The sequence below is a fragment of the Cryptomeria japonica genome, chromosome 7, assembly GCF_030272615.1.
Source record: "Cryptomeria japonica chromosome 7, Sugi_1.0, whole genome shotgun sequence".
NCBI lineage: Eukaryota > Viridiplantae > Streptophyta > Pinopsida > Cupressales > Cupressaceae > Cryptomeria > Cryptomeria japonica.
The window spans coordinates 589,391,576-589,414,864 of NC_081411.1; the positions used below are offsets into that span (position 1 = coordinate 589,391,576).

Below are 23,289 nucleotides of genomic sequence, written 5' to 3' on the forward strand. Positions count from 1 at the left end.
AATATGGAAAAAGACTCATATCAGTTTGTCAAGAAATGTAAGCAATGTCAAATTCATGGAGACCTCATACATGCGCCGGCACAAGAACTACAACCACTTGCATCTCCTTGGCCCTTTTGTCAGTGGGGACTTGATCTCATAGGCAAGATTCACCCTCCTTCTTCTAATGGTCATAAATTCATTATCACTACCACAGAGTATTTCACAAAATGGATTGAAGCCGTGCCTCTCACACAAGTCACTGGAAAACAGATTGCTATGTTTATCTTTAACTATATCATTTGCCGATACGGTATTCCTGTTTTCATTATCATTGATAACGGGCATTCCTTAAAAAATTAGGATGTTCGTGAACTCTGTGACCGCTTCCATATTTCCCATCGTTTCTCCACACCATATTACCCCCAAGGTAATGGCCAAGCTAAGGCGTCTAATAAAATAATCCTTAAAATCCTTAAGAAGACAATCGACGACGCTAGTCGTAATTGGCATATCCAGCTTAATCCTGCACTTTGGGCCTATCGCAAAAGTGTTCGCACACCTACAGGAGCTACACCCTATTCACTTGTCTATGACACTGAAGCCATCTTGCCTATTGAGGTCGAGTTACCCTCTTTACGGGTCTCTTTACAAAACATCATCAATGATGAAGACTATAGGGTCTCTCGCTTACAAGAACTTGAACTACTGGATGAACAGAGACAAACTGCTTTTAATCATCTCAAGGCTTACCAACAATGAATGAGTCACAGCTACAATCACAAAGTCAAGCCTCATACATTTGAGGTAGGTGACTTGGTTCTCAGAGAAAACCCCAAAAATCAGCAAGACAGAGAGAAGAAAGGAAAGTTCGAACCAAATTGGCTTGGTCCTTACATCATTACAGCAGTTTATGGATTTGGGGCATATTAGCTCTCAACTACAGAAGGTGAACCTTTGGAGGATCCTATCAACAGCACGCACCTTCGCAGGTTCTACACATAGCTCTTCGGAATATCCTAATTCAAAAATACAAAAAAAAAAAAAAAAAATTCAAAAATACAAAAAAAAAAAAAAAATTCAAAAATTTCAAAAACACAAAAAAATTATAAAAACAGAAAAAATCGTTACTTGGTGAAAACCTGGCAAACAGGCACCTTGTGACACAGAAAACATTGAAAAATAAAAAAAAGTAAAGATAAATAATTTCGTCCAACGGTGAAAACCACTTCAGTGGCGCCTTGGGCAAGTACCATGGTGAAAACTGGGTCACCAGTGCCATGCGTAGAGACATTGCTCCTCCCTCCTTCAGGATCCACTTTCATCCTTTCACTTTGCACACACTCACGACCAATTCATCCATAATAAACTTACCCATTTCCATCATGGCTTGTTATTGATCTACCTAAGATTGGCCAGCCATTCATAATAAACCTCCCTTTTCACCTCCCTTTCCATCCATAATAAATCAAATCCTATCTGTGGCTAAGGCAAATCTTATGTCTAGTGATGGGTGTGGAACTAAGAACATCACATGTTTTGAGGAGTACAATTTCTTCCAGCTTCCTTCAGTCTATTCGTGCACAATCCGCAAGAAAGCAACATTTGCATCGCCAGTCCATGATAAGGTCTCATCTTCTTCGCAATAAAATATTAGTTTCATGGATTCAGTCAGTTTCAGATGAGACAGCAACAACAATGAGCTTCAACAAAATCAAATCTTTCAACAGACTCAGACAACATATGGTTCAATGCTATCTATCCTTTCTGTTAAAGTAAACATTGTGACCACAATCAAATAAGACTTATACAAGTGACAAGAGACACTAAACTTGAGGACTAGAGTGGATGTTGGTGTCGAGTCTTGGTTTTCTTTTCATTTTATTTTCTTGGTGACATGTCTTTTATCTTTTCTAGGATGTCTCTGACTAGAGATTCTATCTCCAGGATGTCTTTGACTAGAAAGGCGAGGATGGGGTATCGTCACCTATTTGTATTTGTTGTTTGTGGATTGTCTTTTAGTAATACTATGACTTGTCCATGGATATGAGGACACTGTGAGTCTAGTGTGAACTAGGGCATTCCTTGTTTGTGACTATCTTATCTCCATGCAAACAGGTACAATGACTTTCTGGGTCGAACATATGCCTCGATTGTCATAACCTACTTGCCATAATAAAGCTCAATGATAATAACGCACAAGAAGCTCTTTCACTTTCATATCTTCTGTCTTTCATCCCCCTTTCTTGATTGACTTCCATCATCCTTTTTGAGTCCGTGTAGCCTGCTATCACATGACTGAGTATAATGACACACCAAAAACATTTGCATTTCATATAGTTGCACCTGCATTACCACATATAAGCATTTCATACATACATATAGATATCACAACTGCATCACATCCTGCACACAACACCTGTTAGCACAATTTACATTTGCATTACATACATTCACATTTGCATCATGCATACACATATAAAACATAAAAGAACAAAAATATATTGCATTGCATCATATACATATTTGCATCCATATCATAAGCATCACATAGGAACTTCCCATCACATAGGTACACATGCATATAGCTGTTGCAAAGATGAAACATCTCATATATATATATATAAAAAGTGTCATGATACAATGATGTCAAAAAAATCATATGGCTACAATCACCCGAAGGTGTCTACATCATCATACAAAAATGGTACAATACTGATACATAGGGAGCCCTCTAAGGCTATGATGAACTCCCTCCCTCAGGGCCACCTGACCTCGATGGAATCTGAGCCCCTGAAGGACCTGCCCTAGGATCATCCCTCCTGTCCCCTCTCTTTGGTGGTGGTGGAGGACCCATAACCCCACCACTAGATGCCTGTCTCCTTCGGCTCCCTCCCGTAGTTGTCGCTGTCCGCGATGGTCTATGGAAGCTCCTTGTCCGCTGATCCGCTGACACTGCACCATAATAGAGATCCCGCCAGTAGGCAATCTCCTCTCTTGCCCATAGAACATAGGCATATCTGGCCCTTGTATCCTCTGCTACTTGTCTCCCAGCCCTCAGTGCTATCTCAACCTCTGTATAGCACTAAATGGCCTAGTCTTTCTCTCACTCAGTATCTCTGAGCCGCATCCTGAGCCTATCCCTCTCCCTCTCCAAAAACTGGATCTCATCTGCCTGTCCCTGGCAGATCTCCCTCAGCTCAATCAGCTCATCCGCCTCTGCATCCACCCCCTATGGCTCCCCCTATCCTGGTACCTGCCCCTGTGCCTATACCTGTACTGGTGCCTATACTGGTACCTGTCCCTGTCCCTGTACCTATCTCTGCACCTGTCTAGGACCCTGTGTTGCTGGCACCTGTAGCGGCAATCCACCGCGACCTCTCACCACCCGAGCCTGCCTCTCCTCTGCTCCCTCCCTCCGTGGTGCAACCCTCCTCTCTCCAACTGTCCCCCTCCTCCTTCGTCAACCCCTATCCCCATCAGCTCCATCATCATCATCATCCCCGCCACCATCTCCCTCCAATAGCTCTCCTGGATCCATCAGGCATGGGAATGGATGCTCGGCCCAGTAGGCTATATACTCGACATCCATGCCAACATCCTCGATCTCTGGCCATATGTCCCAGGGTAGGGGTACCATCTCTACTAGCTACATCACAACCTAATCATATGATAACAAGGGTCCAAACTGCGCCTGATCCCTGACTATCCGCGCATACATGCTTGAGCCTCGTGGCATCCTCTAGATCCTGCAAACCCTATCCACAAGATATCTCTCTAGCACATAGGGCGTTTGCCCAATCAAGTACCTACTCTTGAAGGTGTAGGGAAGCTCTACCGCATCATCCTCCCACTCCTCGCATCCCAGGTATGGCCTCCATATGACCACATCAATATCATCTATCACCCACCACCAGTGCTCTAACCTGCCAATCCGTGGCTGCGATGTGATCATATCATACAAGTGAACAAAACTGCGCCCATGACCTCTACCTCTGAAATGTATCGGTCTTGTCACTGGCAGATGTTCATAAGCCCACACTTGCAACAATGTCACCCCGCAGCCCAATCCTATTGATCCGTGGTATACAAACTGATGCAACTCATAGTACAGGTGTGCCAGCACACACGGTCCCCAGGCATATCTGGTGTGCTGTGTCACTAGTGTCTCCAATGCTCCTCCCCAGCCCACAGCCAACCCTCGTGTTGCTCTGTCAGGACACAGGAACCCACTAATCGCTCCTCCTATCACTGCTGGCAGCACCAATCCTGTAGCAGTCATAGTATTCCATGCCACATGTCCAGCCCTCATCTCCAATCCAGGGTCCTGGAACACTCATCTCAGGGCCTCCCTGTCTTCGTCTTGATCATAGGGAATCAGCTCCCCATCGATCGATATCCTATTTATCCTGTATACATCCTCTAGGGTGATTGTCATCTTACCCATCGACAAATGAAAAGTACATGTCTCAGAGTGCCACCTCTCCGCCAGTGCAGTCAGCAGTCCCATGTTCACCCAAAACTCAGGCACATATAGAACATATCTCAATCCCATAGCCTCAATCGCTGCTCGGTCCCCAAGTGTCAACTCAGGTCGCAATCTCTGTGTTGACGGGAATCTCTCCCGTAACTCTAGCATCGGCAAATACTCCTGCAGTCAAGCAAATCAATCGTGTCAGTCATAGTGGCATTCACTGTTTATCACAAAATGCTACTTTTTTTAATTTAAATGCATATGGCATTCTATCCTAGTGACACTCATTGTTCATCACAAAGTGTTGCTATCTATCCCAGTGACACTCACTGTTCATCACAAAGTGTTGCTATCTATCCTAGTGGTACTCCCTGTTCATCACAAAGTACTACGTGTTTTGCACTCCTTGTTTATCACAAAGTGCTCCTCACATTTGCACTCCTTGTTCATCACAAAGTGTTGCTCATATTTTGGTACTCCTTGTTCATCACAAAGTACTCTATCTTGGTACTCACTGTTCATCACAAAGTGCCTTGATCTATTCTAGTCTTCCCTAGAGGACCTTCTTGAGTGTATCCTCTCAACAGCTTATCTAATCAACAGTGTATGTCCATCACAGAACTGCCGATTTGACCTAGAAGACGCAAATTCACATTTTTGGACATAAATGCGCTTTCCTGACACAAACGTGCTTAAAGACTGCACAGACGTGCCTGAAAAACACAGACGCGCTTGAAAGACACAGACGTGCCTATGCTCTGCACAGACGCACCTGGGTGACACAGACGTGCCTTCTTCGCACAGACGCCCCTACACAACACAAACGCGGCCGCATTTGACATAAACACGTTTCTAAACACAAACGCGCCTGGCACCAACACAGACGCACCTAGCGGACATAGACACGCCTAGCACCAATGCAGACACGCCTAAGCATTTTTTGACATTTTTGTACCCTATTTTTGAGTGCATTTATTGCTCTACCTATCATGCATTAATGACAATAATAAATGCATCGAAGTACGAGGCAGTTTTGTGACACTTACCGGCTCTCCTACCTCTGTTGGCCTCTGGAATCGACGAACGCAGTCGAATCTATGAAGGAAAGCCATCGCTGCTAACTGCTACTGCTCTTTTCTCACTTTGCAGTCTTCTCTCGTGGATGTGTGGATGACAATGAGGATGTCTTTTGCCCGTGATCTATCTTATAGACTACCCTAGCCCTCGCCCTCGTTTCTTGAGTCAGTCTTCTTTATCCCGTGACTCTGTCACTTTATCCGGTCAGTCCATTCTATCCCGTCTTTCTTATCGAGAGATTGTCTGCAATCTTTTCAGACATTTTCATCCAATCTCTCGAGGGGGCATATCATTCCCATATTGGGGCAACTCTGTATCAGTTCATCTTATCTTTTTTGAAACAATGCGACAAGCCACATTGTCTCAAAGAGGGGCAAAATGTAGACACCCAAAATTGTCATGTCTAATTAAATAAATATTTTATTTATTTAATTATCTAAGCTTAATTCTTCTATTAATTAAATAAATCTTTATTTATTTAATTAATTCATTTATCCTCTTCTAGCCTTATTTCTCATTTAAATAAATACATTTATTTATTTAAATTATCCTTTTCCTAAATTAAATAAATATTTATTTATTTAATTGATCCCATTTCTTCTATTAATTAAATAAATCTTTATTTATTTTATTAATTCATTAACCTTTTCTACCCATGACACATGTCATTCATCTCTTAATTCATACACTACCTACCTCTTTCATTATTCTATTATTTCCTCTACCTACCCTCTAATCCTAGCCGACCTCCTTTTTACACCTCTCAATCTTATCCCTCCATTTCTTATAGTGTCTTCTATTTAAGGAGATACTTCCTTCATTATCAAACCCTAATGAGCTAATGAACTACTTGATCAATTGACTACACTATGATCCTACTTGCAACCACATTCCATTCTTTGTTGAGCTCTTGTGCACATAAAATCTGAGAGCAAATATATCAAGCAAGATCAATGGAGATAGGAAAAATGGAGATCAAAACCCTATTGGACATGTAATGGTATAATCTTTGTGATTTCATTTGATTTGCATTGTCTTAGGTAATCTTCATATGTTATGGTGGATCTTTGTTGTTGTTAGGCTAGGGTTTGGTGGTTGAATTCATTTAGCCTTTCAATTTTGTTATTGTTGATATCCATTTTCACCATATACAACATAAAATTCAATGAGAAATGAAATAGTATATAAGCACTTGATATCACTCATCTAAATAAATGCATAATTGAGTGATCACATGTTTGAATGCTCATTTTGAAGTTGTTGGACAAAACCTTAACTGACATTGTTAATTAATCAACATCTCAGGAGCCACATGAATACTTGTACCATCATCACTCAATAAAAGTGATCCTTACCATTCATAGTGCCAACCTAATTCTTGTCCATTACACTTAATGAATCTTTGTGTGCAATAGTACCCCACCTAACTCTTGTCCATTACACTTTATGAAGCTTTATGAACAATAGTAGTGGTGAATCTTAAATTTTGAGCATACACCCATAAGGCACACAAATTATACACATGGTTTTTCTGTGATAATTCATACTAAGCATTAATCAAGCAAAAATAAAATGAAATCCTCAACATTTATTCATTATCAATCCTAGAGCTATGTACACCTAATCTATTGATTTAATTTTCATAAATTTTTACAATTATTAGCTCCAATTTTTTTTTTACCTAAACTAATTTCTATATTAATTGTTTACATATGTATCTACATTAAATTCATATTTAAAAGTAACGTATAGATGAAAAAAACATTTTTGTTACACTAACAAAGGAAAAGGGCCTTCATAATTTGGCTCCTTTACAAAGTACAAGCTAGTGACAATTTTATGATTACTCAAGAGAGGAGATATGTATACATTTTGTGAAAAAGAGAGGGTTTAGAATAAGGGAGAGGACCCAATAGTTGAGCATGTTCCAATAGTTGTGATAACATTTTTTATGTAATGTCAAAATATTGTTAATAATATAACACTAATAGTTGCGACTTTAAAGTTGTTAGGGATCATCATGAAAACTCATAAATGAAAGAAGTGTATCTCTTATATCTAAAACACAACAAATCATGTAATGCTAAATCAATGCACCAATAAAACATGATTTAGTGCATAAGTAACTTTCGTTATTCATGTATAGTAGTGGTGAGTCAAATTTTGAGCATACACCCATTAGGAACACAATTTATTTGCATGAGGTTTTTTGACAATTCACACTCCACAACATTCATCAAACAAAGATAAATTGATTGAAAATGGCATCCTCAACTTTTATTCAGAATTGATGCTAGAGTTATCTACACTTAATCTACTCATTTGATTTTCAAATATTTTTACACTTACAAGTTCCACAACTCTTTTTTATAAATTTATTTCTATATTAATTGTTTAAATTTATACATTTACGTTAAGTTCACATTTATTAGTTTTCTTACACTAACAAAGGAAAAGGCCCTTCGTAGATTGGCTTCTTACAGAATGCAAGCCAATTGCAATTTTAAGATTACCTCAAAGAGGATATGCATCAATGCAAAAATAGTTGGTTTGGAATATGGGAAAGGACCTAGTAGTTGATCATGTTCCAATAGTTGTGATAACATTTGTTGATTTAAGATCCAATATTGTTAATAATATAGTACTAATAGTTGTAACTTTAAACTTGTTAGGGATCATCATGAGTAATCATAATTGAAAGAAATGTATCCCTTATATCTAGAAAATAACAAATCACACGATGCCACATCAATGCACCGATAAAACATGACTTAGTGCATAACTACCACTCTAATTTGTTTTGGAGCATTTTAGACACCTAAACAATAAAGTGTGTTGATGTGACATCATACTTGATGATGTGCTCCTAAATTTTTTTTGAGCAATAGACCTTCCAAATAATTTGTTAAAAATTGAGAGTGGTTAGAGATTGCCAAATAGAATTTAGAATGCTCAGCAATTTAGGAAAAAACTTATCTCCTGTGTGAGTCAGTCAACAAACCCTACCATTTTTTGCTTTGCGAATGCTCCACCAAACAAGTTAGGAAAAAGATGCTTCGAATGTGGTCCAACAGAAAAACGATGATTCATTTTCTCAACGAGTAAAACGGGGAGGTAGAGGAAATGTGTGATATCAAGTCAAACATCTACTTTACTTATTTGCGCTTATCTCTTCCTCAAAAATTCTAAGATTGTCAAAATAAACAACCGCCCACTCGATAGTTTTTCAAAGAAAAGTTGAAGCGCAAGCACGCAAACTTTGAAAGAAGTTAAAAAAGGACAAGACAGGCGGAGACCTTACGCTTCGTTAAAGCGGGTTCAATGTATGAACGCGGGAAAATCTGATTTCAGCTAACCCTTGCTAAATCTTACGCGTATCAGACACTCACACCAAATTCTCTTCTTCTAGTTCTATTTAATATTTTACTTTCAGAACCCCATTCCAACTCAGCGAACCCCACAAATCCTGCTTTAGGGAAGATTCTGTGAGAATTACAGAGCAGCAGCTTTCGGCCATGGCCAGGACAACGGTTCTCTTTCTTCTGGTTACTTTCTGGATCGTTTCTTTCGCCTCTTCTTCAGGTTAGGCTAAAAATGAATGATCTTTTTAAAGCTTTTTCCCAGATCCTTTTTTTGAAAGAATATTTTTTGTGCAGAGGCTGTGCGTTTCGGCGCAGCGATCAATGGCGCGGGCGCGAGAAAATTGATGGAAGAAAGCGACGGAGCCTCCGATTCTGAGGCAATGAGGAGGAGGAGGGAAGGGGTTCCGCCTTCGCCGAAAGCCAACTCTAATATCCCTGGCCCTTTTGTGGCAAATAATCATCTGCACTGAAATGCAAATAGGAAAAATTTCCAAGTATTTGTTGTAGATCTGCTTAATAATTTGTATGTAATTAGTCTTCGGAACAGGCTAAGAAATCTTCCGCATTTTAAGCTGTGGATTGATTTTATGAGATCAAATCAGCTCAGCAATATAAATCTTTCGGTTATTTGGTTAAATTATCCACCGACTTGTGAATTAGGGGATCATATGCATCGAATGGACTAGTTTTTATTTGGGAATTTGTGTTCGATCTGATCTTTTGCTCAAAATTTTATCATTTTCTTTTAAAAAACCCTTTTTGGGAATTAAGAGGCCTGCGCATGGATCTGAAAATTTAATTTAGAGTTTTTTGGTTGAAATTTGTTTGTTATTTTAGGGATCGTGGAAGACGTTAAACAAATTTATATGCTTGTTTTGCATTTGTATCACGAGCTCGGTTATCAGATGTAAACCAGATCAAGAATACAGATTGAGCAATTCCTTTTCAATAATGAGCCTTCACAGCAGGCCAAGAATGACCAAGTTGGAAAGTAGAACGTTGAAAAGAAACTAATTTCAAAGATAAATTAGCTGAGGCAATATTATTTTAGTAGTGAAAATTGTATTTTCACGTTTCTTTTAATTAGAATATTATAAATGTAATGATCAATTTATAAGTGGTAATATTATGTGTGAAATTATTTCAGAATATCATATATTTTTTTATTTTTCATCACAGTGTTTTTTTTAAGGGGTTTTACTTTAACCATTCAATAATAGCATTCCAATGGGGTTTGAACTTTGATGGCAAGAACAAGGTTTTGTTTTAACCATTCAACAATAGCATCCCAAAGGGGTTTGAATCTTGATGGCAAAAACAACAATACCACAACTTAACCATCACACTATGTCAATATCAGCAAAATGTTAGTTAAACTTTTTAACGTGACTAGTGACACTAGCATGACATGCACTCTAATACTACATAGAACACTTTTGACCCGAGGCTATGAATTGGTGAGGTAAAAAACGTGGGACCTCTCATCATTATTTTTAACAAAGGGCTTCCATCTTCTTCTTTTCATTGTCTATACATATTAAGACTAAGTCATTTTAGTCTGTAATTAGAAAACCAACTAGGAATGGAGAGTATCTTTGGTCAATCATGCTTTATATTTATTGGTCGCCCTACAATTCTATGGGGGCTAAATTAATGAACTGATTTATTAATTATTCTAGCAACTATGGAGTGTCTCTAGCAAGCTGATGCCATTGGGGGAAGCTATGACAATTAGGATCTCAAGACGCGGCAACACCTGTGATGCAGGGAATTGTTGACTCCCCACTACCAATTTCATGTAAATTCACTTCGAACTAATGCATCCCAATTCTTCAATCAACGTATAGGGTTGACCCTCTCCTACTTTTCCCAAGTGGTACAACTCTTTTGTTGGGCTTTCACAAAGAAGAAATTTACCTCATCCATTTTCTCTACCTCGAGGGTCTTGCTTAAGAAAGTTGATCCCTAATCATTCCACCAAACTAACAAGTGCAAAGTTGACCCAAGTCACTTTTTGTAGTTGCAAAATTGAACCTTGCACCTTTTAAAAGTTAGAGTTCAAAGTATTGCATTACAAATCACTTCGCTAGCCACTATGAGTCTAATTATCAAGCAATTTGTCATTTTGTTTGCTTGGTCATTGTATTTATCTACATCCATTCACTTATTTGAGAAAGAAAATCATTGGAACATCTCAGGTCTTTCACTATTGAGCACTTCTATTTGGATCTAATAAGACAAATCTAGATAAATTTTCATCAAAGATCAGGTCTCCTCAGCTTGATCTATTATTTGTTGTCCTTAATCCTTTTGCTTGAATTTGTAAGCTAGTCCATCTAGGGCTTTGAAATGGGATAAGATTGCAATTCAACAAATTCCCTAAAGGTGCTTATAAATAGTTTCATCCTTTACATCAATTTAGATATTAAGATTAAGCCAAATGAATTGAATCATGCCACATTTTGTTATTTTGTTATCTATTAGATCGACACATATCAAATTGAGTTTGTGAAAAAACTATTTGTATTTACAAAGGTCAAGTCCACATGTGTGGAGGTGAACTATAATGATAAACAATTAATTAATAAAATTTGAGATCTTTTCAACAAAGGACCCAAAAGCATTGGAATCTATCGTAAGATCAAACTATCTAAAGAATACATTTAGGAGAATATTTATATTACACTAACATCCCTTAACATTGTAATGTTGATTTTAGGCACCATTTATGATCAATGGTATGACGAGACTTATAATAATAAGTGTTGGATCTCTGCGGCCATTATTATTTACTCTCTTAAAACCACGGAAGGTACTCTGTGCTGTGAATCTAGTATTCTGCTCAAGAGCTTGTGTTTAAGTCTTGGTCTGCATTCTGTGAGATATACTACTGAAGACATCGACCTACTCTTCAACATGGGAGGTAACCTAAACCGGAATGAGTCATCTGATTGTGAGAACTGGAAAAGTGAGCGGAAAGAGTGGAGGAGGCTCCATCGACATGGATTCACAGACTATATGGAAAAGTTGCATGGAAGCAAAAAATCGATGTCTCAAGGCTTTGCTAAGGGTTGGATCAACAACAAAGTCACGTTGTTTGGGGAAACCTAGAAGATTGATGAGGATTTGGTTGCGGAGGTCACGAGATTGCAGAAGGAGGGCACAAAGTTCTACAGAGACCGAAAGTTTGCTGCTGAAGCAATAAAAAATTTCCCGAAAACTGAAGATGAGAAGGCTTGGCTTGCCAAGAAAGACAATGTTTCTTACTACCTCCCTCATCAGGTAAAGTCCTTTTGGTAGAAAATGCTAAGGGTTTTGATGGAATTCCTAATTGTTGATGGTAGATTTACTAAAGTTTACAACTATCATTTTGTTGTACTTAATCATTTCTGCCATGGGGTTAAGATTTCTCTGCCCTTTTATTTAGCATCATCCTTGAATGAGAGCTTGGCTGACCATGCCAAAAAGCCCAAATCTTACCCTATAGCCCATCAGGGGCTTATTCTACTCATTTACGAACACTTGAAGAAAAAAGCAAGGGTTAGCAAAGATGATACTCTGGTGACAAATGCTCATATTTCAGAGAGTTGTAATGACTCTAAGTCTGAAGATGATTTGTCTAATGTTCCTATCAATAAAAAAGGAAGGGCCGGCATTGACAAAGTGGACACGGATGTGGCTGATGGAATGGAGGAGGAACAGGGGAAGGAGGCAGATATTGATCTAGATAGTGAGAAGAAAGAGGATGCTGGAGAGGGGGAGGAAGGGAAAACTGAAAACCCTGATTCTAACCCTTTGGCATCGGATAGAAGGAATGTTGCCCAGAACTCCATGGAGGAAGCTAACCCTAACTCTATAAGCTCTGAGCAAGGAAGGGACACGACGAACACCATCTTGAATGCTGCTCGAAATTGCATGCTAGAGTCTTTTAATTTTCAAAAGTGGGTTATTGAAAATATTACCAGCATACAGAGTAAACAGAGGGACCTGGAGTATAAGATTCACAATCTGGTCAAGGACACTAATTTGGGGAAAAAGAGTGCAGAGGGGGAAACCAACGAAGCAGAGGATGAAATTGAAATGCAGGACTGGTCGGAGAAAGATCTTATAAAAGGTGACTTGAAACACTTGGAAGATGTGATTAGAATTGTAAAAGACAAGACCGAGACTGATAACGAAATTATCATCAATCGGATTGCTAAAACTGAGAAGGCATTGAAGAATTTTATGAGCCACAATATTGAGGTCTTGAGGATCTCGTCTCAAAATATGAATGCCTTGGTGGATCACTTGGAGAGGAAAAATCAGAATAAGGATATGGTTATCATTGATGATCTGCTGACTTCCAGCTCTACTCCACAAATCTTCAGGCGAAGGACCAGGCAGACGACCAGTGATTTGGAGGCAAAGACGAAAGACATTTAGCTGAAGCAGGAGAACAATGATCTGAGAGAAGTCGTGAAGGCCATGACGTTGTTGGTTAAGAATGCAGAGGAGTCCATTAAGTTTTTAATTGATATGTAATGCTGGTTTTTGGATGCCAGTTTCTCGCTGGCTCTGTGTTGTCCTTTTTTCCTAGCTGTTGGTTTTTCTGTTGGTTTTTTTGCAACTTTTCTGTCTAGGTTTTGTCTTCTCTAGTTTCCTTCATTCTTATCCTTCGTTTTGTAAGTGGGTTTCGGGTCCCTTAAAACCTGATTTTCCTTAATAAAAAATATTGTAATGTCGATTTAGTACTTTTTGTTGGTTCATAATTCTCTTTTGTACTTTTCTATTTATCTAAGGTGTTGTCATCTCATTTCACTATGTCCATTTTTTTTTGGGTTAGTAATATTTTGATTTTATTAATAGCATATGAAACGAGTACAAAATTTGTATCAAAATTGCCTAAAAATAGATGACAGGCATATCAGTACTACATACTACCTTGCCCAAGCCTACATCAATACTTCAAAAACATCATATCCCTAACAACCCACATTATAAAAACAAGGGAAAACCTACTCCTTAAAACAAACTTAAACACAAAAAGGCTAGTATGCAATATACAGTCTGTAAATGCTGAAAATTTATGAGTTTTAAGATTTACATAAAGAGCTTATGAGAATTGCCTAGCAAATTCAAACATCCTAGAAAAAAAACACCATTAGACACACCACCAGGACTCACCACCCATCCTTGTCACTGCCTTCACTATCTTCTTCCACTTCCTAGAGCCTCCAAGGTACTTCTCTACCACCAATGTACCATCCTTCGACACCATCATCTTCTACAGAAAAAAACAAAGTGAATCCCATCCAATCATCGTCTGAGCTCACTTTGCATCTCGATTTTCTCCAATTTCCCAATGCATGAAGGGCACCAACTTGCGCACCTCCCTATAAATCTCAACCCCTTCTTAGATGTCAAAGCCTGCCCCCGAAACAATCCACTCCAAGATTGAACCCAACCAGTGAGTTCAATCTTCATGAACACTCTTGCTCATGACCCATTTTATCTCCTCTTCATCTCAGCCCAATTCTAGACCCCATGCAACCACCATTGACACAATGTCAACATTGGTGTGATATATGTTCTCTATGTGTAAGAAAGTATCCCCCAACAAGGTCTACATGATCTCCACAAAGGCATCATCATAAAAATTGAGGAGGGATTTGAGCTGTTTTTACAAAAATCAACCCCAAAAAGGCCAACTGCTATTGGGGAGTAGTGAGGGAAAAATTCACTATGTCCAAATTTGACCAAGTGTTGCTCCTCATCATTTTCGAAGGTGCATCTCATGTGTTGGAAATTACAAAGATCCCAAAGAAATATGTTTAGGATTATTCTAGTATTTTCTCCATGCATATAAATTGTTAGAGTTTTTTGTTAATCTTAGAGGATCCGGTTAATACTGAGAGGGAGGGGGGGTTAATCAATATTAACAATAATTTAAAACTTACAACTCAACCTTATAAAAATTCATCAAATCAACCATAAAGTAGTAATAAACTCTTTACTAGTACCAGTAACCACTGCTAATCATTTGCTAAAGTGATTTATCATGTCTGCACATCAAGTGTTCATTTACCATGCATTAACTGAAAATAAACATAACAACACAAAAGAACATTCACCATATGAACACCATGTTTTTCACGTGGAAACCCAAATAGGGAAAAACCACAGTGGGAATTGGTACCCACAAATATTTTGTACTCTTTCAGAATGCGTCGTGTTAGGAGCCAAGGCCAGTTAAAAGCTTACAATGATGCCCTGTTAGGAGCAAATCCTGTTAGGAGTCACCCGGTTAAGGGATTTGGATAATGAGCCTTGTTAGGAGCTATGACCTATTAGGATCAACCTTGCAAGAGGATTTAACACTTAGATGCTGAGCTACCCGGTTAAGGGATTTAAAATGTAAGGCCTGTTAGGACCTACCGGTTAAGGGATTTTAGTTGTTGCAATTATTAGAGAACAACAATGAATAATCTGGGTATAACAATTAACTACTTGCTTGATCATATCCAATTATACTTCAAATCTGCAACACTTTGGCAGATCTCTTACACCCTAGTTCGGCTTCACACTTCTCAAAACCACCGACACAACAAACATCAACTGTACCAGCCTAAATAACCTCTACAACTCAGTCAGTTATAAAACCCTAAGACTTACATCATAGATCATCATAGATCTTTATAACTCATTACAGATCATCATATGGATCACTACAATCAATTACAAATTAATATCAACCGTTGAGTGATTGTAACTCATCACAACAACTCGATCTGATACAAAGTCAAACCCTTAGCTCATTTCGCTAAGCACTTTGTACATTCCCAAGAAGTTCCATCTTGAGCACGCCAAAACATAATTCAAACACTTCACGCGAGTTGTGCCACATCACCACCAACATATGAACTTGATGTAGATCACCACCAAACCAAAAATCATTACCGATTAATAGAATTTTTTATCGGTCCTTAAACCCTTCTTAAACCCTAGCAAAAATATCACAGAAATCATAAACATGACTTCCAGTAACCAAAACATGATGTCGTTCTGGTCATATACATATTATAATGATAAAAACTCATACTCCAAACTGCAACACTTCAATCATTACCAATCGCCGGAAACAATCAAAACATCTTCAAGTTTACCAGTTAAGGTCCTAATTCTCAGTTCACTGTCCTTGTACCGGTAAGGCATTTTCAGTAGACCAAAAAGACTTAGATGACAAAATACAACATAGTAGACATCAATTGCCATCAATGACAACACATAAATAACTGATCAAAGTCATCCAATCATGCAATCTCAATCTCTTGATCACAAAGTCATCACAAACAGTATTTTACTGGTTCAATCATCATTCTTCATCTACATCTGTTATGCCAAACATGCCAACATTCTCCCCCTTTGGTATTGATGGAAACACCAATATAAATATCAACATTTGCAACTGAATTCATGCTTCTCAAATCACGAACTTCTCTGTTGCACTTCACACTTTCCTAAACATCATCTATCGGTATCACTCCTTCACCTGCTCAATTTCTTCACATCCAGTATAGCCCTTCTCCTCCTTAGGATAATATATATATTCTCCCCCGTTTAGAGCAATGCCAAAGGTGCATATACATCACCAATCATCAAATTTGTTGCCACTATTGTTATCTTCAACATGTCTACAAACACATCTGCGTTGCTCCCCCTTTAGAATAGCCACCATTTCATCAATCCATAATGAAAATATTCATTAAGTCTACTAGATTGATGTATCTCCTATATCCTAGTTTTTCCCATGTAGCCCAGGTCTGACCCCTAATTTACCTCTGAGGTACTCAAAGGTAGTCTTTGACAAAGGTTTTGTAAAAATGTCTACGAACTATTCTTTGCTGGACACATACTCCATTCTGACTTGCTTCTCTTGGACTCTTTCCCTCAGAAAGTGATACTTCAATTTTATGTGTTTTGTCCTTGCATGTAACACATGATTTTTTGAAATATTAATTGCACTTGTATTGTCACAATAAATAGTTACCGGTCCAGACATATCAAGTCTAAAACATTCTAACACATGTCTCATCTAGATTGCTTGCATGCTATTCATTGATTCATCAACATACTCTGCCTCTGTTGTTGACTGCAAAACACAATTTTGCTTCTTACTAGTCCAAGCAACCAATCTACCTCCAAGAAGAAAAGCTCCATCGATAGTTCTTTTTCGATCATCAACATTGCCTACCCAATTTGCATCAGTAAAAACCTTCAAAGAAAAATCATTTTTATAAGGATACCATAAACCATAATCTATTGTGCCTTTCAAGTACTGAAATATCATTTGCACTGCTACCAAGTGAGTTTTCTTGGGATCCTTCTGAAATCCAGCAACCAAACCAATAGCATATGCAATATCAGGCCAAATATGAACAACATAATGTAACTTACCAATCATGGACATGTATTCTTTTTCATCAAGAGAGGGTGAATCATCATGTTTAGACAGTTTACAATCAGTCACCATCAGATTACTAACCGGTTTACAATCTTCCATACCAAATGTTTTCAACACTTCCTTTACATACTTACTCTGACAAATAAATATTCCACCATCCAATTGCTGGACCTGCAACCCAATGAAAAACTTAATCTCACCAACAAGAGACATCTCAAATTCTTTCTTCATCTCCTCAACAAACGCCATACATAAATCATCATCACCTCCAAAAATTATATCATCTAAAAATACTTCAGCTATCAATACTTTGTCTCCACTAGTCTTAAGATATATGTTACTGTCCTCACTGGTAGGCTGGAATCCTATCTTAATCAGGTGTGCATGCAATCTTTCAAACCATGCTCTCGGTGCCCACTTCAATCCCTACAGTGCCTTATGTAGCTTGCAAACCATATCTTTATCCTCAGATAAAGTAAATCCATCTGGTTGTTCTCTTTACACTTCTTCCTCAAGGATGCCATTAAGAAAAGTTTTTTTAACATCCATCTGGTAGACCTTAAATCCTTTAAATGCATCATAAGAAAGTAACATTCTTAATACTTCCAATCTTTCCACAGGTGCAAAGGTTTCTCCATCATCTTCTCCTTCTTCTTGTGCATAGCCTTTGCATACCAACCTTGCTTTATTCCTCACAACCTTGCCTTCTTCATCCAACTTGTTTCTAAAGACCCATTTAGTTCCAATCACATTCTTGTCTTCTGGTCTGGGAACAAGTGACCATGTCTTGTTTTTCTCTATCTGATCCAATTCCTCATTCATAACATTGATCCAATCATCATCTTTCAATGCCTCTCTTACTATTTTAGGTTCAATAGTTGAAATCAAACAAGATTTTTCTTTGGTTTTCCTTCTTGTTTGTACACCAACATTCTTATCTCCAATAATTTTTTCTTTTGAATGATTCAGTCTGATACACCTTGGTATTACCAATTTCAGTGTTGTACCTTCTACTTCATGTTCTTCATCTTTTTCATTGCTATCTTCATTTACCGGTTGAGCACCTATTTCTGCATTGTTCTACTCATCATTCTTTTGTACCTGACAGTTCAATGAACACAAGTTTATCTTCATCTTTCTTAGGTTCAAATCTGTTGGTCTCACTATATTTCTCAAAGAGTTCATCTACCTTTACATTAGCACTCTCAATGATCTTTTTTTTCTATTGTTATAACATTTGAAAGCCTTACTCTTCATAGAGTAACCAAGAAAAATACCTTCATCACACTTTGCATCAAACTTCCAAGTGTAATCATCACATTTAATGAAACATCTACTCCCAAAATTTTTAAAGTAACTTATAGTAGGAGTCTTGCCATGTCATGATTCATATGGTGTTTTGTTGTTACCTCTCTTGACAAGTACCCAGTTCAAGGTGTAAATAGCAATGCTAACTGCTTCTCTCCAAAAAATCTTCGGTACTTCACCTTGAATCAACATGGTTCTAGAAGCTTCAAAAATTATTCTATTCATTCTCTATCACCAATTATGTGGTGTGAGCAACCACTATTTATTATCCATTCATCACTGCTATCCATGTGAGACACCAATGCCTTTTCATTAGTCAGATCTTCTTTCGCAACAACAAACACTATCTCCTCATTGTCATCCTCTTCTAATTCTTCATCAGTCACACCTTCATTTACTACAACATCGCAATGTTTCCTTCATTTTCCTTTAAATTTTCTTAACTTCTCTTTCTTATAATTGCTAGGATAGTTAGTAGCAATGTGTCCAATTTTATTGCAAGAGAAACTCTTCAAGGGTAATTTACCTTTATACTTACAAGTGCCTCTAGGAAACCTCTTAGCCAACAATGCCTCAAGTTCCATCAGATGATCTTCATTGTTATCCCTAGTTCTGCTACCGCCATGACTCAACCTATAGTCATGATCATGACAAATATCCTTTCCTTTTATAATAGATGTACCAGCAACAAAAGCTTTGAAAGAAGATCCAGATGGTTTTAAAACACTGTTTTCAAAACTATTTAACTCAAATGTAGTCAACTTTCCAATGAGAGAATCAACAATGGCTTTATCTTTAGAAATAGATCTAAGTTCTTGAATTGTTGAAAATCTAATAGCATACAGTGGTAGAAGAGCTCTAATAATTTTACTAACAATAATATCATCATCAATCTTACCTCTGACACTCTTAATACCACCTACAACTTCTTTAATCCTTTGACCATATTGTGCAATGTTCTCACCATCAAGGATTTTCATATCATCAAATTTGCCTCTTAGACTTGCCTCTTTTCTCTTTGAACATGTTCATCTCCTCCATAAATCAATTCTAATTTCTCCCATACCTTAGCTGTAGTTTCTAATCCATGAACATCTATATACTCAAAATTAGATAAGGTACTTAGAATTGCTTCCAAGGCTTGAATATTTTCTTGTTGTTCTTTAAGCTCATCTGGTGTCAAGGGGTTGGTAGTAGGAGAAACATACTTGTTTACCACATGATTCCAATACTGACCACTCAATCCTTTAATGTATATCTTCATCTAGTCTTTCCATGTCCGATTGTTATCCTTGGTAAACTTGGGACCCTCTTTCTTCATCATCTTTCTTCAAGATCTTTCCCTCAAGTTGTTGGGCTTTCTGTACACAAAGGACCAATGCTCTGATACCAATTATTAATCTTATAGGACCTAGTTAATACTGAGAGGGGGGGAGGTGAATCAGTATTAACAATAATTTCAAACTTAAAACTCAACCTTATGAAACTTCATCAAATTAGCCATAAAAAAGTAATAAACTCTTTACCAATACTGGTAACTACTGCTAATCATCTGCTAAAGTGAATTATCATGTTTGCACATCAAGTGTTCATTTACCATGCATTAACTGAAAATAAACATAACATCACATAAGAAAATTCACCATATGAACACCATGTTTTTCATGTGGAAACCCAAATAGGGAAAAACCACAGTGGGAATTGGTACCCATAAATATTTTGCACTCTTTCGGAATATGCCTTGTTAGGAGCCAAGCCCGGTTAAAAGCTTACAATGATGCCCTGTTAGGAATAGACTTTGGTAGGAGTCACCTAGTGAAGGGATTTGGATAATGATCCCTGTTAAGAGCTATGACCTATTAGGATCAATCTTGCAAGATGATTTAACACTTAGATGCTGAGCTACCTGGTTAAGGGATTTACAATGTAAGGCCTATTAGGACCTGCTTGGTTAAGGGATTTTAGTTACTGCAATTATTAGAGAACAACAATGAATGATCTGGGTATAACACTTAACGACTTTCTTGATCAAATCCAATTATACTTCAAATTTGCAACACTCTGGTAGATCTCTTACACCCTAGTTCGGCTTCACACACTTCTCAAAACCATCGACACAACAAACATCAACTATATCGACCTAAATAACCTCTACACCTTAGTCAGCTACAAAACCTTAAGAATTACATCATAGATCATCACAAATCTTTACAACTCATTGCAGATCATCATATGGATCATTTCAATCAATTACAAATCAATATCAACTTTTGAGTGATGTAACTCATCACAACAACTTGATATGATACAAAGTCAAACCCTTAGCTCATTCTGCTAAGTACTTTGCACATTCCCAAGGAATTCCATCTTGATTGTGCCAAAACATAATTAAAACACTTCACGTGGGTTGTGCCATGTTGCCACCAACATATTAACTTGACGTAGATCACCGCCAAACCAAAAATCATTACCGGTTAATAGAATTATTTACCAGTCGTTAAACCCTTCTTAAACCCTAGCAAAAATATCACAAAAATCATAAACATGACTTCTAGTAACCAAAACATGATACGGTTCCAGTCAGATACATATTATAATGATAAAAACTCATACTCAAAACCACAACACTTCAATCATTACCAATCACTGGAAACAATCAAAATATCTCCATGTTTACTAGTTAAGGTCCTAATTCTCAGTTCAATATCCTCAATACCGATAAGGCATTTCCAATAGACCAAAAAGACTTAGATGACAAAATACAATATAGTAGACATTAGTTGCTATCAATGACAACACAAATAACTGATCAAAGTCATCCAATCATGCAATCTCAGTCTCTTCATCACAAAGTCATCACAAATAGTCTTTTGTCGGTTCACTCATCATTCTTCATCTGCACTAGTTATGCCAAACATGCCAACATTTTTGACCTTTCTATCTAGGCATGCTTTCCTTTGGTCCCTACCTTAACCCATTTGTCTTGTCAAATTTTCTTATCCATGTATGGTTTTCCCCTAATTCCTAGCTTCTAACATTTTAGAATCAAATATGTGAGCATGTCTCTAACTTATTAATTTTGGGCATAAGCTCTCCAATACTCGAATTCTAACAATTTGCCTTCTCTACTCTTTTAGAGATGGAATGGAAAAGTTATATTCCTCACCCTCCTTTCAAATTGATCTTAAGATCTTCCTTGATCCCTAAACCACAATAATTTCTACTAAGTTACCTTTTGGATTGATGGTTTCAATCATCTTTTTATTTTCATCTTTGTGGCATGAGATATGGTGTATCCTTTGTTGAACATATATTGTCATCGATGTTAAAGTAGTATCACACTATCATAATTAATTTATATTTGTCATGTTCGTCCCTAAGCATTTGAGTTTTAAAAGTACAATTGGTAGATATGATGGTGAAATCAATTGAAGTATTCTAATACTATCATCTTGTATCTATTCTAGTTAGTGGAGGTGATCTAAAGTGTCTAAGTTAAGTTATCTAGACAATGAGCTTGTTATGACCATCTTCCTTCATAGTTGAGATTTATGATCTATGGTTTGATAGGAGAGTGTGTCTACATATGTTATATTAAATTTCAAAGTTTAAGTAAGTTATCTTTTGTGGACAAGAAGTTAGAAATGATAGAATGCTCATTGTGAGAGTTGGCTAACTACGTTGTTGTCTCAAACCATAGGATTATAACATGTTCTTAGTGAAGATAGCATGTAGATGATATTTGAGACAAGATAAGTCTACCTTGGGTAACATATAGTTTGCCCCTTCTTCTAGAGTAGTTTTTGGGCAATTATACCTATCCTTTTACACACTTGGTTAAGGGTTATGTTTGTGGCTGACTTGTAGATGCAATAACATTTATATTAGGCTAGCATATGATTGTAATTGTAATTGTATTATATATATAATGATCTAAAATATTTCTTGGAATGTTGGAAATCTATGTAATGTGAGTATCAATGTAATTATTTAGTTTGTATCCATGATTGATCTATAGTCAAATTTATGCAATGTGAGTTACATTCAAATCATTGTGATTCCATAAGAATATTGTATGCACTATATGAAAAGGTTTTAAAGAGTTTTCAGATCAGGAGCAAGTAGCATTCATTTTCAAGGTCCAATTTAATATCTTTTGTATTTTAGTGAGACTGGTGTCTCACTTGTTGAGTTAAAGCTTAGATCTTGATGTTTACAAACATAACAGGGGATTGGTGTCTCTGGTAGGTTGGTGTGTACTTTATATTTTAAGTGGTATATTATTATGTTGTAGATTGGTGCCTACATTATATTGTAAGTGATCTATTATTTGTGAGGTTGGATTTGGAGAGTAGATCCAAGTAGCTATCTCACCATGGATTTTCCCTTCAGGGTTTCCATGTATACATGGTGTTCTCATGTGTTGATGTATGAATATGATTACTACTTGTTTAGTTGCAGTAATGATAAAGTAAGATTGAAATTTAGTTGTGATGATTCAAATTTGTGATTGGTTGTGATGCTTGGATAAGTTATTAATGATAATTAATGTTGATTGACTTTTAAATTGACTTAAACTAATTCAACCCCCTTCTTAATATATCTGTGTGTCTATAAATTAGTATAGAGACAAGTTGTTTGGAAAA

General features: G+C 37.3%; 1 long non-coding RNA gene across 1 annotated transcript; it reads left to right on the forward strand.

The window, feature by feature from the left end:
• The first annotated feature begins 8,763 nt into the window (after nucleotides 1–8,763).
• LOC131049649 (uncharacterized) lies at nucleotides 8,764–9,592 on the forward strand. Its single transcript, XR_009106797.2, has 2 exons — nucleotides 8,764–9,112; nucleotides 9,187–9,592. It is a non-coding gene; the product is annotated as an uncharacterized LOC131049649 (long non-coding RNA).
• Nucleotides 9,593–23,289: the final 13,697 nt, after the last annotated feature.